At 36.7% G+C, this 17,695-nt stretch overlaps 1 protein-coding gene and 1 long non-coding RNA gene across 20 annotated transcripts in view; both read left to right on the top strand.

The window, feature by feature from the left end:
- The window catches only part of LOC105475378 (membrane associated guanylate kinase, WW and PDZ domain containing 2), a 1,478,421-nt gene that overhangs the window by 862,461 nt on the left and 598,265 nt on the right, over positions 1-17,695 (top strand). The window lies entirely within an intron of this gene.
- The window catches only part of LOC139362477 (uncharacterized), a 45,881-nt gene that overhangs the window by 12,065 nt on the left and 16,121 nt on the right, over positions 1-17,695 (top strand). The window contains exon 1 of the long non-coding RNA XR_011621592.1: positions 1-17,695. This exon is cut by the window's left edge and continues 12,065 nt beyond it. This is a non-coding gene — a long non-coding RNA (uncharacterized lncRNA).

Genomic DNA, 17,695 nt, shown 5'->3' with positions numbered 1-17,695 from the left:
CTAGAATATTCACCTAATTAGAATACTACATTCCTTGAAAATGCCAGACAAATGTAATGCAACTCTTGGTATAAAATATTTTAACTACTTTCTATTTGGAAACTATTTATTATATATATTCAAATTTATACTCAAATTAAGATTTGACTAAATTGTATCTCAGAAATGCATTCTATAAATGCAAACAAACCTGATGATGTTATTACATCCCTAAAACATTCTAAGTATATATAAATATACTTTTAAAAAGTGATTAGATATTTTACAATTATAATAAAGTTAAAAACTGCACATTCTTTTTCCCCAATAATGTTTCTTATGAAGTCAGAAATCTTGTATGTGGCATATTTGTAAAGCAGCTAATAAATGTGCTGGATTTAAAATAGATATGGAAAACTATTGGTGTATTACCAAATTGTTAAAATTGACGTATTAATAAAACACAAATTTACAAGTTTATCCATTTTTTTTTTTTAGAAACCTCAGCATGATAGTATCTGGAAATGTTTTCTCTTCTTCTTCCTCTTTTTTTTCTTTCACTTTTGGGACACTCACCTGTCCCCCAGAATTCTAAGGAGTAAAAGCTGCAGGACACTTGCTTCAAAGGCTGTGTTTTTAGTTGGAGAGGAAATAATACATCACTATCTTGGTTGATTTTCCTGAAAAGCCCACATTCACAGTTTGCTGTAGAGATTCTTTTTTTTTTTTTTTTTAGATGAAGTCTCACTCTGTCACCCAGGCTGGAGTCCAGTGGCACGATCTCAGCTCACTGCATCCTCCGCTTCACAGGTTCAAGTGATTCTTCTACCTCAGGGTCCCATGTAGCTGAGATTACAGGCATGTGCCACCTCACCCAGCTAATTTTTTGTATTTTTAGTAGAGATGAGGTTTCACCCTGTTAGCCAGGATGGTCTCAAACTCCTGACCTCAAGGGATCCACCCACCTCAGCTTCCCAAAGTGCTGGGATTACAGGCATGAGCCACTGCACCAGGCCTCTTTATATATTTATCTTAGAGGCAAAACAAAATCAAAAGTTAAAGACATTTGGCCTATTATACTGTCACATTTTTAATTCATGTGCATAGTCCTGTCTTTGCAATAACCTTCATTTTAGTACACTCCTTGTTTTTCTTTTAATATTTAGCTCCTGTTTTCATTCTCTCACAATTTAAAATATTTTCTTTTTACTAGCCTTTCAAATGTTTTCTTTCTACCAAAAGCTAACTGGCATTATTTGCTTTCTGTATTTTTACTTTGTTTATCCTTTGCTTTCTTCTGAGAATTAAGAGTCCTGTGTGAATTCTCTACTACAGCTCAACTTTATATCCTGGAAAACTTCCTCTAGTGGGAAATGCTTCATTTTATACTTCACTTGATCTTATTTCTTGGTTCTGGCTTTTACAAATTAATACATTTTTTCTTCCTGTAGAGCTATGGGGAAAACAGTGAGAATAGTGGAAATGACATTTGCTAATGTACCCACAAGGCAATGACTCATTGTCGACTACACAGGAAATTTAACTAAAATGATTTGTCTGTCCTGTATAAGAAGCTACACTGTCTTAGAAAGGGGCATGCTCATGGGGTATTTTGTTCAAATGAAGATTGGATAGTTTGGCATGTAATGTGTTCAGAAACTGATATAATGTACCCTGATTCTTCACACTTTACATGTTATTCAGTAAATCTAGTGGTGTATTGGCGTCTTCCTTTAGTAAATGGGTCTTACTACATACTTACATTTGCCTGAAGTTTGTGTGAATAAAACTAATCATTTAAATGACATATTTCATTTCTCTTCATAATTTAATAAATTATATATATCCCTTGTAGTTTAGAAAATGTCATTTTCCCCTTTTATTCTTCTTTAATCTTCAGATCCTTATTCCATTAATGAGACAGGCCTCTCTTGTCATTAGGAGGCTGGCAAGGGGAATATAAATGTTTGCCTCTAAGTATATAAGGGTATTGCCCTAACAGAGGAAAAACAAGGTGGTTTATTTGTTTTCATTTATTCTTGTTTTCCTATGTTATTTTTTAATTTAAAATTTAGTTTATTTCTAAAGCATCCTGTTGATACTCATTCTCATGTTAACTGGTTACATTCCCTTTATTCATGGTTTTTCTTGTGTTTTATTTCTTGGATGCCCTTACAATTATTATTTATTTAATTCTATTACATACAATTTGAGACCACACTTGCTTCTTGGTAAACTCCTGTAATTCCTTACTATAGAATTAGACTCAAGAAACAATAGTTATTTCATAGAATTACTTATATTTCTCCAATACAGGTTTCCAGTTACTCAAAATATTTTTTTGCTTTTCATGTTTCATGTAAACTTTTATAACTCTTCTATTACCGGAAAAAAAAAATGTGTCCTAATAGCATACAATTTTGAGAAACAGTAGTAGAGGTAGAAATTGTATAAGCGAATAGAGATGCATAACTAATAATAAATGAAGGTAGATCATGTTTGCCTCAAAATAACAACAAAATAACAGTGGTATCAAATTTGAACTTAAATATATCAGGACAGAAGGATGAGAAGCTGGAGTTTGGATTATAGACAGAAGCTTCTGGGGGTAGTTGGGGCAATCAAGTTATTAGAGGAAGAGTCAACCTTGATCAGCCTTGCTAGGCCAGAGTGGATTCAGGTCAATTTTAGGAAAGTCATTTACAACCTTTTTGTGCTGGATGTCCACTTTCAAGCATAAGACTTGTTGGCAGTACACTTGAAGAAACTAAATACAATCATACTACTGCACCATTCAGAAGTGAGTGAGTGTCTGATGGAATTGTTTGCATCCTGGGCTGTACCTGTGTGTTGTAGGAAGTTTTATCTCTTTGATGTCAACTAAGCCATACCACTGTGTACATCACATTTTCCAACAAACAGCACTGGAACAGAATCTGTCCTCATTTTCAGCAAAAACAACAATTTATACAGCTGTATTAAAATGCAGAAGATAGACAGTAAAAAGTCGCAGTGCTCCAGTTAACCAAGGCTTTGGTAGGGAATGCCAGAATTATTTGTCCGAGTATGTAATAGAGGCCTAGAAATCATAAGTTCAAATGCCAGTCTTGGATTTGCCATGAACTCAGTGCTGGACATTTACTAAGAGGGCTCTATGTGCCCTGTATTTAAATGACTGATAAGTTGCACAGGCTATAGGAATGAGATTTGTTCTGAATGATCTTAAAGGAGTGAAACAAGGAAAAAGAATAAAGATTATGGCCTGTTATAAAGAAATGCTTTATCATAGCCAGGGCCAATGAAATAATAAATTTAAATTAGTTGCCAAACGCAGACTAAGAACTCTCTTGGTAGAGTTGTTCTAAAGGGGATACACACCTGATAAACATTTGGACTGGAGATAACTAAAACATCCACAACAACACCAGACTTGATACTTTGCATATACAATCTCCAATTTTCACAGTGTTTTTTCAATGAAAGTATTATGTTAACCATTTTTACAGAGGAGAAACCTGAAGCTTAAAGATATTTAGTAACTTGCAGGAAGTCTCTCAAGTAGAAAGGGGGAAAGTTGAAATTGCTTCCAGCTTTCTTTGACACATAGTCCATGCTTGGAAGACCTGTTTCCCATTGGGAATGTATTCAGTCAAATAAAGCCTGGATTTACCCTATTTCCCTTTCCACAACAGGGTGACTAGCTTTGCTCTTCTATTTGTGCCTCCTTGACCTTCAGTTTTCTTCCAGCCATGATATCTATCATTCTAAACCAGTGTTTCCTAAAGTATACTTGGCAGAACATAAGACATATGAAAGTCTATCCCCCAAAGAGGGAGGAAACCTGTGGTCAAACAAGTTTGGAAAATGTAAAATACTGCCTACCATATTCTCTTTGGAAAATTCATATTACAGATTGTATCTTAAAATTTTAAGAAGTCCCGCAATAAAGAATTCTGTTTAAATTTGTACTTCCAGCATTTTTCAAACTTCTTAGATCATGGAACGAATTGCCATGGAGCTCTATTAACATCTCCCTGGAATTCATGTTCTGGAGCACATGTTGGAAAACAACATCATTCAACCCTCCAAGTCTCCACTGTGTTCCCTCTAAAGTCAAGTGGTTGAACTGGATGCCCTTTAAGAGTTCTACCAGCACTATACTATGTAGTGATAGTTTTCTGTCCACACAGCCAACTCTGCCTCAAGCAGTCACTAGGACTCAGCCTCTAGAAACTAAGTTAGCCTGTCCTCCTCCAAGGCCAGTGTTCCCCATCATCCTGAAGCAATTGGATTGATAGAACAGTAGATGGCCTTTTGAAGTCACAATTACAATGCCAACTAGGTGACAACACTTTGCACATCTGGGGCAAAGTTCTCCAGAAGACCATGTATGCTCTGAATCAGCATCCAATATGTGGTATTGTTTCTCCCATAGCCAAGATTCACGGGTCCAGGAATCAAGGGGTAGAGTGGAAGTGGCACCACTCACCATCACCCCTAGTGATCCACTAGCAAAATTTTGCTTCCAGTTCCCACAGCATTACATTCCACTGGCCTAGAGGTCTTAGTTCCAGAGGGAGGAATGCTGCCACCAGGAGACACAATAGTTCCATTAAATTAGAAGATGGCCACCTGGAAACTCTGGGCTCCTCCTAAGTCAAGAGGCTAAGAGGGGAGTTACAGTGTTGGTTGGGGTGATTGGTCTGGACTTATCAAGATGAAATCAGTCTACTACTCCATAACAGAAGTAAGGAAGAGTATGCATGGAATACAGGAGATCCATTAGGGCGTCTCTTAGTATTACCTTGCTCTGTGATTAAGGTCAATGGGAAACTACATCAGCCCAACCCAGGCAGGACTACAAATGGTCCATACTCCTCAGGAATGAAGGTTTGGGTGGGTAGTAGAAGAAGGTAGTCATCAATATTAGCTATGACCAGGTGACCAGCTGCAGAACCAAGGACTGTAACTGTCATGAGTATTTCCTCGTTACTTTGTCAAAAACATGTTTGTGAATGTATGTACTCATACTAAGAAAATATCTTCATTTTATTTCCTTTTATCATGTGACTTAAGATTTATTGACTTTATGTCAACTTTATGTAATAGTATTTGGGTTGGGGATTGGTGTGTTTCCAGTTGTATGAAGCACAGTTCTATTATGTTAGGCATAATTATGACCTTATTGTCTTTACTGAAGATTATGATCTCAGGAGCTATATATGGATTCAAGTTGACAAGGAGTGGACTTGTGATGGTTAATACTGAGCGTTAACTTGATTGGATTGAAGGATGTAAAGCATTGATCCTGGGTGTGTCTGTGAGGGTGTTGCCAAATGAGATTAACATTTGAGTTAATCTTGAGTGGGCTGGGGAAGGCCGACCCACCCTTAATCTGGTGGGCACAATCTAATCAGCTGCCAACAAACATAAAGTAGGTGGAAAAACGTGAAAAGACAAGACTGGCCTAGCCTTCCTGCCTACATGCAGGAAGGCCTAGCCTTCCTTTCTCACATGCTAGATGCTTTCTGCCCTCAAACATTGGACTCCAAGTTCTTCACTTTTGAGACTCAGACTGGCTCTCCTTGATCCTCAAACTTGCAGACAGTCTATGTGGGACCTTGTGATCATGTAAGTTAATACTTAATAAACTCCCATATATAGAGAGATACAGATATCCTATTCTGTCCCTCTAGGGAACCCTGACTAAAACAGCCAGTCAGCTAACTAGCAGAGAACAGGGGTGATAACAAGGACAAAAGTGGTTTTGCCCTTAATTTCGGTATCATATAACTATGTGATTCTAGAACAATTTTCCTGAAATTTCTCTTTGCATAAATTAAAGTGCCTAACATCTCTTAAATCCTCCCCTTCAAAACAGTATTTTATTACATAAATCAACATAGGCATATCAGGGATTAAATTGTAACTCTCAAGTCAGTTACTAGGATAACAACAGTATGAATAATAATGATAGCAATAAGAAAATCTTTGATAGAATTTACTATGAGCTAGACTATTCTTAGCTACACACACACACATTATATATGCCTCTATACACACACACACACACACACACACACACACACACACACACATACATACATTTAGTTACCACAAAAACCTTGCAAAGTAGAAACCATTATTATCTCTATTATACATATGAGGACACTGATACCCAGAGAGGTACAGCAAATGATCTCAAAGCCAGTTGGAGACAGGGGAAAGCATGGAAGGGTAGAAGTGTGTGAATGGGGAAAAAGAGTCTGTGAAGAGGATTGATTTGAAGAGTTATGCCATGACTCCACCCCCCCCCAAAGCAAAGATGTGAAGGGTAATTACCCCTTTACCTTAAGTCAAGAGAGGGACTTAATATGTGTCACCTTAGTGTGTGGCCTGATAGACTGGTGTCTACATTGAGCCTAAGAAATCAAAAGGCCATGCTTGGGCTTGAGCAGCCTATGATAGCTGAAAAAGGAAATTAATTTGCTCTCTCAGCCTGCTGTCACAATGCTGTGTGTTTCATGATCCATATTGGAACATGTTCAAGAGAAGCCAACATGGAACTGTCTTATGTCCTCTTGAGGGGTTTCTCGAGAGGTTCCTGTCTAAAAGGTTAAAGTGGCCAGGTCATGGGAGGCTGAAAGCCAAGCTGAGCCAGAAGAATGGGCCAACTTGGAGAGTACCAGAGGCGGGATGATACTAGCACAAAGGGATTCAGAGCTCTCATGGATCTGTGTGCCACCTCTGAAACTGAAATTGTCCATGAGGATGTAACATAGAGCACAAAGGCATTTGCTATAGTCTCGTTATTTTAGCAAAAAAGAAAGTTATTGGACCAGTATTTTGTACATCACAGAATCAAAGGAAAACTAGAACCAGGCTCTGAAAAGACTAATCAAGGAAAGTTGAGCAGCTAAACCACTACCAAGGTCATAGGGTAGAGTGGATCCTTTCCCATTATTTAGTTTTTAACACAAATTCCTCTCAATACAATGCAGTACATTTTACAAAGAGACTCTTTTTTTTTTTTTTTAAGTTTGACTTCTTTCTAATGAGATGGAACATGTGGTTCTGTTTCCATACAAAGGAACTTTGTTAAGCATCTCTGACTTCTAACAACTAGTAGGCCTGCCAGCCTCGGAAACTGGACCCTACCACTAGACCATAGCCACTGAATACTAGATGATATTCCCAGGCTTCTCTGCTTCTATAGGTCAATCAACCTAGATTCAAATTCCCTGGCAAGAGTATCTGATTAGCTGAGATTGGGTCACATGACTGTACCCTAGCTGCCAGAAATCAGAGTGATGTTTTCTCTCATATCTCTGCAGAAGATGCCCCCTCTTACAATACTCACACAATGGTGGATTCCTCAAACATAGGGAAAAGGTCAAGATGCTTGGCAGGCAAACAGTGCTCACCCCTAGTATAATAGGCAGACATACATAACAAAGAACAAAGGTCCTTGTAATAGTTATGTTTAAAAAGCAATGGAGTTTGGACTATTGTTAATATAATTCCATTAATATCCAGGGGCTTGCCAGGCCTTGGAAAATTTGAGTTACCTTTAGAAATATGTATAAAGAATGGAGAAAGGAATATACATTTAAAATTAGAAATTGGGAGGTCTTTTCTGATGGAAGACACAGTCCATATATGTGAAAAGCAGATACAAAGAAAGCAGAAACTGTAAAGAAAATTGTGGGAGGGCATGGTAAACAGAATACAAGGGCATGTTAACTGCAAGACAAGGAGAAATTTTATAAAGCAGTCACTTTAAATATATTTTAAAACTTTATTGATGCCATAAAATTCAAACACAATAAACATGATTCTTTGTCAAAAGTAGGCCATCATATGCAAAGATACATTGAAGTCATATGTAAAAGAGAATCCAGAGGTAAACCATCATATTTTGTAGAATATGTACACAAATAGCTTTTTCCAGAGCATTCCAAAAACTAGCACACAATGGAAAACATGTAAGAAAAATAGTGCAGACACTGGAATATTTATATTCTTCACCTTCTCTCTTCTTTCTTCATGGTTCTCCTCTCTGTGTATTATCTTTGACTACTCTCTTTCACCTTTTCTTATATTTGTGACTCTGCTGGGCTTCACAAAGTGGGTTAGGGTCTTAGTTCTTTTCCTTTCCAGTCTACACATACACCAGTCAATTGACCCAGTCTAAAATCTACATCCCCAACTCAGACCTAGTTCTTAGGTCTGAACCCACACACATACTCCATCTGGATTGACCTTTTAAAAAAACAAACTAAAATTCAACTGAGCACATCATCTTCTCAAAACTTCTGTTCCTCCTGTATACCCAATCTCAGTAACTATCACAGCCATCTACACAACTGCCCAAGCCAGGAAACTGGGAGTCATCCTTGATTCCCCCAGAACATTCAATTAATCATGAGGTCCTTTCAATTCTACTTTCTGAACATCTCTTTCATGTGCCCCCTCTTATCCAATCACAATGTCCCTGCCATAGTTCATACAGTCGTCATTTCAGAGATTGCCAACGTGTAGTGTCCTTACCTGTCTTTCTCTCTTGATGCTGGAGTAATCTCTCTAGTGTCTGAATCTAATCACTACTTTTCTGCTCAAGTACCTCCCATCACAGTCTCCATAAAATCCTTTGTGTGCCAGAGAATTATATGGCCCCATGCCCCACTGAAAGCCACTTCACTAACTCCTTCCCAGCAAATACAGATTCCTTGAACTTCCCCTAAAATATTATATTTGTTCACATTTCCATCCCTTTGTGCTTAGATTTCCTTCTGCCCTCCTTCCAGATTCTGCTTAGTGAAATTCCATTCATCTCCAAACAGACTTCAGCATGCTCTGTGTTCTGTGTCCCCAGTAGTCTTCATTGTAGTAATTCCAGAATTATAATATTTTGGTTTGGCAGTTTTTTATCACTCTACAGGACTTTTAAATTCCTGGCACAGTTAATAGCATATAATAAGTACTCAGTGAGTCTTTCCTTCATGGAGTGGTTAAAGTGGTTAGATTACAAATTTCATTATGCATTTCTACGTTCTAATCAGTGTTACATCCGTATAATATTTCTCTTTAAGAGGTCATGTTCCGATGTCCACCATGTTAGTGCAAAACTTCTTCTCCACCCAGTTGCCTAAATTAGAATGCTGAGTCACTCTTGACACATCCCTCTCTTGCATCTCCATATCCATTTTATCACCAAGGCCAATCAACATTACTCTTTAAGTATCATTTGAATTCTTCCATTTCTCCTCAGTTCTACCATTGCCATTAACCTAGTCTAAAATGCACATTTCTTCCCAGACTGCTACAATCACTCTCCTAAATAGAATCTGGATTCTCTCCACTCCAATTTTCACACTGCATCTAGAGTTACGTTTTGAAAATACAAAGCCAGTCTTATTTCTCTTCCACTGCCACCTCCTCTCACATGCATACAAAATCCATGGAGCCATGGCTTGGCTTTCTTCCTGAGAGCAAGGAAATGGAGGTAATCTTGTTTTCCATTATTGGAAGTATGGATACATAAAATATGAGGGGGACATATGGGAGTATTACACAACGTTCAGAAGCAACAGATTATCCATACTCATAATTACATGAATAGATATTAAGAAAATCGCTCTAAGTAGAAAGAGTTAAAAACTAAACAAGATCGATAGCACAATGCATTTTACGTGAATTTAAATATTTTCATATAAAACAACAATTGGTATTAGCAAGAATATATTGAAACACAAAAATACATTTCTTATACTTCTGGGTGCCTGTTTCCTGCTTCATTTTTCTTCTTAGCACTTAACATCTAACCAACTTATGTTCTACTTACTTATGTCATTATTCTCTAATTTCATTATAAATGTAAGCTTGATAAGGGATTTATGTCTATTTTGTTCACTGCTATTTCTCCAGTTCCTAGAGTAGTGTGTGGCACATAGAAGATGCTCAATATTTCCTTAGTGAATGAATTTCATTTATTACATTAGAACATTCGTCTGGGAGGGGAGATAATGGGATTCACTATGGGGATAAAAGGCGACCAGTAAAGTAATCAAATCAATAAAGAAGAGGCAAACCACTTCAAATGAGTTTCAAAACCACCCAGTTCTATTATAGTTTTATCTGTTTCTGGAACATCATCTCTTCAGATGCCCTCCTTGCCCATCAGCATACTTCAACCACCTGCTCCCAGTTCTTCAGATGCACCATTCTTCTTCCATCTCAGGGCCATCCTACCTACCGTTTTCTTTGTCTAAATAACTTTCCTCTTCATATTTCCCTCTCCCCAATATTCTTTCCCTACTTAAATCCTACTCATCCTTTAGATACCAGCTCCATGACTGTTTCATCAATAAAATGTTCATGACTCCTTTAGTCTTCAGTGCTGTCAGGGAATTCCATAATCCTGTTTCATCAGAATATCTGCATATCTTGTCATTCTATGTTTGATTTTATGTTGTATTTCATTAGTGCCAATCTTGCCAGCCTATCAGCTTTAAAATATGAAGGACGATTTCTTATTCTGACCATTATTCTAATTCTTGTGCCTACCACAGTACCTGTCATATAGTAGGTATTCAACAAATGTTAGCCATTTGAACAAATAGATCTCATTGTATAGATTTCTTTGTAGCCTGTAAGAAAATAGAAATATTGGCTGGGCGGGGTGGCTCACATCTGTAATCCCAGCACTTTGGGAGGCTGAGGTGGATGAATCACAAGGTCAGGAGTTCAAGACCAGCCTGGCCAACACAGTGAAACTCCATCTCTACTAAAGATACGAAACATTAGCCGGGTGTGGTGGCACGCACCTGTAATCCTGGCTACTCAGGAGACTGAGGCAGGAGAATTACTTGAACCTAGGAGGCGGAGGTTGCAGTGAGCTGACATCATGCCATTGCCCTCCAGCCTGGGTGACAGGGCGAGACTCCATCTCAAAAGAAAATAGAAATATAATCTGCCAGAATATGCCTAGATCAAGAAAGCTTCAAATCTCGAATGTTTTAATCCATTTCAAGGTCACTCGTCTTTCAATGTGGCCTTCATACAGGTCTTGTTGTCTCATCCTAAACGACATCAGAGCTACCAGCCTAGAAAAGTTTTCCTCAGGATAGTCATCTAACAGAGCCAGAAGGCAACAGAGATGTTAACTTAAGAGGAACCTGTATTAGGACATCTCCTCTCATTACTTCCTGCTTTAAGAGAAACATGTAAGCTAATTATGTACAAGAAAATTAATATGTCTTTTGCCTTTGAGCCAGATCCTATTCCTTATGAAGCTCAAAATTTTTTGAAAGATTTTAGTACTTTCCATTATCAGTTTTCTTGGCACTTCTCAGTGTTTCTGTCACTTTAATTGAAAAAAATAGAAGAGGTCTTTGATGACAAAAAGAATGAGTCCCTACACCTAGCAACCAGCGCCTGGAATTGCTTATTGTGTAAGGAGCTGGCTTTTTAAAGTCAGGGAGCTAAAGCTTTGATCATATTTCTCTTAAAGTCACCATTAACTTTCCCCATTATTGTAATTCTTATTTAGTCAATTAACTAGCATCTTTCCCAAAGCTGAAACCAAAGAATGAATAAAATCTTATAAACAAAGTCTGTGCGATAATATGATGATTTTCTTTTTAAAATGGTTTCTGGCCTATTTGTAGACTTATTTTTTTCTAATAATATATTTGATGGAAAAGGTTTTTCTATTTAAATGGTCATAATAAGCATAAAAAGCATTCTGTGGGGAGATATTTTTCCCCATTTCACATAATCACATACATGGCTCTTTGCGAATGTGGCCAATCTTACATACGTTACTTTTCTGGTGTTTCCTATTCCTTTCCTTTGTTTTATTCTGGTAAAAATGCTTTTAAGCTTTTTTTCTTTTTATGCCCTTAGATAAAAAGAACATAGCATTTCCACCTCAATTTTGATATGAAGACTAAATCAGATATTCTCAAGGAATTGGCTTCAAAGTATCTAAGACAAGAAATCTTCTGAAAGAAGAAAAAGAATATTTAATCGGCCCGGCATGGTGGCTCACGCCTGTAATCCCAGCACTTTGGGAGGCTGAGGCGGGTGGATCACCTGAGGTCAGGAGTTCAAGACTAGCTTGGCCAATATTGTGAAACCCAGTCTCTACTAAAAATACAAAAATTAGCTGGGCATGATGGCGGGCACCTGTAATCCCAGCTACTCGGGATGCTGAGGCAGGAGAATCACTTGAACCCAGGAGGCGGATGTTGCAGTGAGCAAAGATTACGCCATCGCACTCTAGCCTGGGCTACAAGAACGAAACTCTGTCTCAAAAAAAAAAAAAAAAAGTATTTAATTTCCTGAGATTATAATATGTGGAGAAGACAGAGTGAAAGAAGGGAAATTCTTCCAGAGCTTGGGCCAGAAAAGCTGAAATAGTAGACTTCTGAAATGCTTAAAACAGTTGGGCAGTAGAACTGTCTATGTAGCTTTGAGCTGTGGGGCTGATTCTACTGATGATTCCTCATGTTCAAACCTAATAGACTCAGCTAAGTAGGACTCTGGCTTGCCTGTCTCACCATCGAAAGACAAAGGCAGCTTTATACCACGTGTCCACTACACTATGTGCTGATGGAAACCACACCGAATGATATACAAGCCGTCCAAACTTTGTATTTTCTATGAGTATTAATTATTTTTTGTTTCTTTACAATATAAATACCTCAAAGTCTGTTACTATGTCTCATAAGTTACATTGCAAAGTATAAAGATTTGGACTTCTTTGATTTGTAAAAATTGGGGAATATGATCTTTTTTTTTAATCCTTGCCCAAAACATTGGGCCATTGAATTATCCACAAAGCTCACAAATTCCTCTATCCTCCAGTAGAAATACAAAATTTGAGTACCTTTTAAAAATGCCCCTAAATACTGAAAGGAAACAGGATTTTTGCAATATCTCAAAGTAACCAAAATTTCCTGAGGTAAGGCAGACATGAATTCTAAGACCTAAGACTTTTTGTATAAAATATACAACATACTGATTCTCAGAATGTGAAGTTCAGAAAGAATGCTAAGAACATTCTTGTGAAGAAAGAAATATTACAAGTGATTACGAAATAAGTCACATTTTCAAATCTTTGGGACCCATCTCCTGCCTCATTTTTTTTCTTAGCACTTAACATCTAACCAACTTGTATTCTACTCACTTACGTCATTATTCTCTAACTTCTTCATTATAAATGTACTCTTGATAAGGGATCTATGTTCATTTTGTTCACTGCTGTTTCTCCAGTTCCTAGAGTAGTGTGTGGTATGTGGAAGGTGCCCAATAAGCATGGAGGGACCAACCCCTAAAAGAAATATTTAGTGTATCAAAAACACATTTGTTTTACTCTAAAATGTGAGAGGGGTGAATGAGATCCAAGGTTTAAACTCACATATTTCTGTATATTGTCAGACAAATGTATTTTACTTTATTTTTATGTTGACAAAATAACATAATGAGCATATTTTTAAAAGTTAAGTAGCACAAAAAGGCTTATATTTAATAACAAGAGTGTCCCGCTACACCTGTCACCAACCCACATTCTCCTTTGAGGCAATCATTTTCAACTTCCTTAGCAATTTATTCTGAAATACAGTACACATTTTAAAAGTAATTTTGTACTACTATTTGTTGATTTATCAATTTTAGACATTTCACTTCGATTTCTAACCTGATTCCTAATCTAATGAATATTTAGCTCTCCTTTCCATACATGCACCCCCACAGACAGCCCTCCCCTCATGTGTAATCACAATTTTTATTAAATTCACCGATGCTTTAATTATAATTATTGTAAATATTATTCACTCCAGTGTACTATCGTTTTATATGTCCTTTTCCCCTGTGAATTAATAATTGCCTCATTTTTCCATTTGCTTAATTTTCTAATTATGTATTGCCACATTTCCCAAATGCATTTATAATCTTTAAAATGCTAGTGAATGCTATTTTCTACACAAACACATAGGAAAATTTATAAGTTATTTTTCCCCTTCTTCAATCTGTTAATCATTTTTTGTATGGCATCATATTTTTATATCATGGTTAGAACATCTATATTTTAAAACTTCTTTTGCTAACTCTATGCAGGCTCTAGATTTCAGCTTTTTATTTTTGGTAAGTCTAGTTAACTCTCCATCTATATGTCTTCTAAAATTGTGTTATTCTTGATTTGCTATTCTCTCCTATTCTCTTTCTGATTCTTTATTCCATTATTTAAAAATTCCTTTATTACCATTTTAGTAGGACTTTGGAGATAGGAGAGGAGATTAAAATGTGTTTAATTCTCCATGTATTTAGGTAATTTTAAAAGATTATTAAGATAATCACATTTTTGAAAATTATGGAGATATTTACAAAAGGTATCCAATTTTATTGGTTTTTAAGAAAAAAAAAGACCAAGAACAAACATTTTACAAGGTCAACTCCTAGGCATTGAAGAGTGAGGATGGAATGTTGGGTGTGTAAGCATTCCGCTTAAAGGGTTTTATTCATTCCTCAAGTCCTGTGGATACAGGAAGAGGTACCATTCCAAAGTTCAGACGAAGGGTTTTCTCTGGCAAATGCAGAATTCAGAGAGAAGATGACCTATGACATCCCGAGATAGGAGTGACAAGCAGCAGAGTGAGGTCATATTCTCCCGGTAGGCACAGATAACCTGGCCATTCTGGGCACCTCCCCAGTACCTCGCTGGGGGAAGGATTCAAGATACCAAATTAGGGGAGAACCTGAGACCTAGATGCAGGAAATAATTAAGTCAGACATGGCACATCACAATAGTCTTTCCAAAGCCAGAGGTTCCAAATGACTACCTCTGACTTTATGGTTCAGTGTTATTGTTCAGTGGAAGAGTAGAGTGAAAGAGATACATTGTTTTGACCCCGATTAATTTTTTTTAAGAAATCAGTATTTCTGGCTTTCAAAAAATTTTCTGTTAATCCAAACTTGCCTATTTTATTCATCCTCGCTTTTCTTAGCTCTGGGATTGTGGGTATGGGTATTTCTCATAGAGACCGAAGGATGAACTGATAATCACTCCAATACATTAGGGAGGCTCTGGAAAGTAAACATGGCTTATGTCACGTGCTAAATTATGAATGGCTCTTAAAAATAATTGTTATTGTAGTAACACTTAACATGAGATCTATCTTCTTAAAATTTTTAATTCAAGGCATAAAAATAATTTTAATGAAGGTGAAAATGTGCTAAGTATGCAAAAATGGAAATGGATAATGAAAAGTCAGGAAATCAAATTGTGTGTGTTTGTGTAGAATAGTTATGTGGAAGCTGTATGATTCCTTAATTTCTAAAAATTGATTTTTACTTGAATAGATTTTGGTGGTGCCAAAATACAAGGTCATATTCTAGAAGTGCATGTAAATGATAAATCTGCATCTTTATCTCCCTTTAATTTGTTGCATATAAAGTTGTACAGTATTCATAATTATACACAATCTATCTTTTGATGCCAGGTATATTCTAAGCTCCAAACCCATGAATCCAATGCCTTCCTGACACCTCTGTTTGATGTCCTACAAGCATTCAACTCAGTATGTTTGAAGCTAGTTCCTCATCTTCTTCCAGACCTCTCAAGGGATACTTACCTGTCTCCGTGAATGGTACCTACTTTCTCAAGTCAGAAACATGTTTACTAACTTTGACTTATTTACTCCAAATAACCTAACACTATGTTCTGGTTATACGTACTAAATTATTCCTTAGACCTGTCCACGGTTTCTAGTGTCACCTCCCAATAGCTTACCTAATATAGGCAATTAGGATCTTTATCCAAATCAAAGCAACACCTCCCAGCTGGTTTCTTTGATTCATTGTCCATGCTATCGCCCAAGTGTTCTGAGTAATAATCCAGTCATTTTATTTCCTTGCTTAAAAATCCTTGGGAGTTCCTTCTAGCCTTAAGAATGAAGTTCAAAGTTCTTAACAGTTTCTTTGGCTGGCTGTCTCTGTAGTGTCACTTCATTTTCTCTACCTCTTTCCCTTCAATTCCTGGATTTTAATCTACCATCTTTACCTAAATAGGCCATGCCCTCTCATAACTCAAAGTTTTCCTTCTGCCTGGACTCCTGTCATACAGTCTCCTCCTCAGCACCTCCCTGTACCAGACTAACTCCTTTCTCCCACCACCCAATGTATTTCCAGAGCTCCTTTTGCTAACCCCCATTTATTATATTCACCACACTTTATTGCAAGTTTTCATTTATTTATTTCCATGGCCACTAGACTATACAATCCTTGAAAGAATATAGTTGTTTTGTTTACAATGATATCCCTAGAGTTTAACATGATATCTTACTCATAAAAAGCATTCCATAAATATATTTTAATTTTACATTAATGTATAAGCAGATTTAGCTATTTAATGTTGAACCATTCTTCTTTGAAGACAATCCCAGGAAGATAGTTAAGTCCAAAATAATTCAATATTCAGAGGCAGTTTTTAGAATATACTGTTTTTACCTTGTACTGGTGTCACTTGCTATAGTGATTACAAAATGAAGACTGCCACATGCCTATTTTTTTAATTATTAAATAGACTTATGCAAATTTTACCAAGTAATTGACTCTGTTGGAAAAAAAAACAGTTTGCCGATGTAACAAAGATTCTAGAAATATCGGATTGAAGATTCTAGAAGAAACCTTGTAAAAATATATTTAAGCAAAACCAAAATAGCCTGATATTTTAATAGCCTAGTTCCCAAATCCCTACTGCAATAATTGTCAGTTTAACTATTAAGTGACCATTTCCCAGGGTCAGTTGCATTCATGGTTAGGTAAAAGTGGGAAGGATAAGGGCAGTTAATGTATCTCCAGAGTCTACCAATGTTTAAACCATTTAATGATGTATGAATGATCTCTGCCTTTCCCTTTATTTCACTATTTCTTCTTGTATTGCCTGGGTTCTTTCACTGAAATCTTATGGGTTATGAAAACTAGAATTTTTTGGCTTTCTGCATGTGGAGTTGAATTGGTTAGCCACTTTGTGCCTCTGACCATATTTCAAGTTAGTCTGGATTAAGTTGGCTTTGGGATCCAAATCTAAAATTATGAGACCCCCAAGGAATTAATTTACTATTTTTATGTATTTTCACAAAAATTTATTATGTATCAAATATTCTGAGAAGTATACATTATAATGTTAAATAAAAGTAGCTAAATATGCATTTCTCAAATTGGAATATGCTCAGGAATAACTCAGTGCTATAGATAAATTTATTGAATCTTATATAACTAAAGGCACATCTTCTCTTCTACCAGCATGTTTTTCAAGCTTGTCTTTCTAGTTAGCCTCCCTTCTACCAACAACTTAGGAACAATTCCTACTTAAAGAATTTTTGCTCTAACTTTTATTGCATCCTAATAGCCATTTCTCTAATGTGGCAGCTCTCTAACATTTTTCCCCACTTCCAAACATGGGAGAGGTATGTGCACGTGTGCAACACACCTGTACTCACTCAGATCTGCCTGTCACATAGATTCAAACAGGCTCCATACAACTCCCTGGGGCTAATTTATGCTCCACCCCAGCTAATTGTTTTATGTGATAGACCCATTCATGTATCTGCTGTGATGCCTCAGCTGAGAACTGTTACACTATTGGACACCCGGTCAAGGTGAAGATGTCTTGATGACATTTGAATGACAATCGGGACTCTAGAAGTAATTG

Source organism: Macaca nemestrina, chromosome 4 (genome assembly GCF_043159975.1).
Source record: "Macaca nemestrina isolate mMacNem1 chromosome 4, mMacNem.hap1, whole genome shotgun sequence".
Taxonomy (NCBI): domain Eukaryota; kingdom Metazoa; phylum Chordata; class Mammalia; order Primates; family Cercopithecidae; genus Macaca; species Macaca nemestrina.
This window is presented reverse-complemented; position numbering and strand designations above follow the sequence as displayed.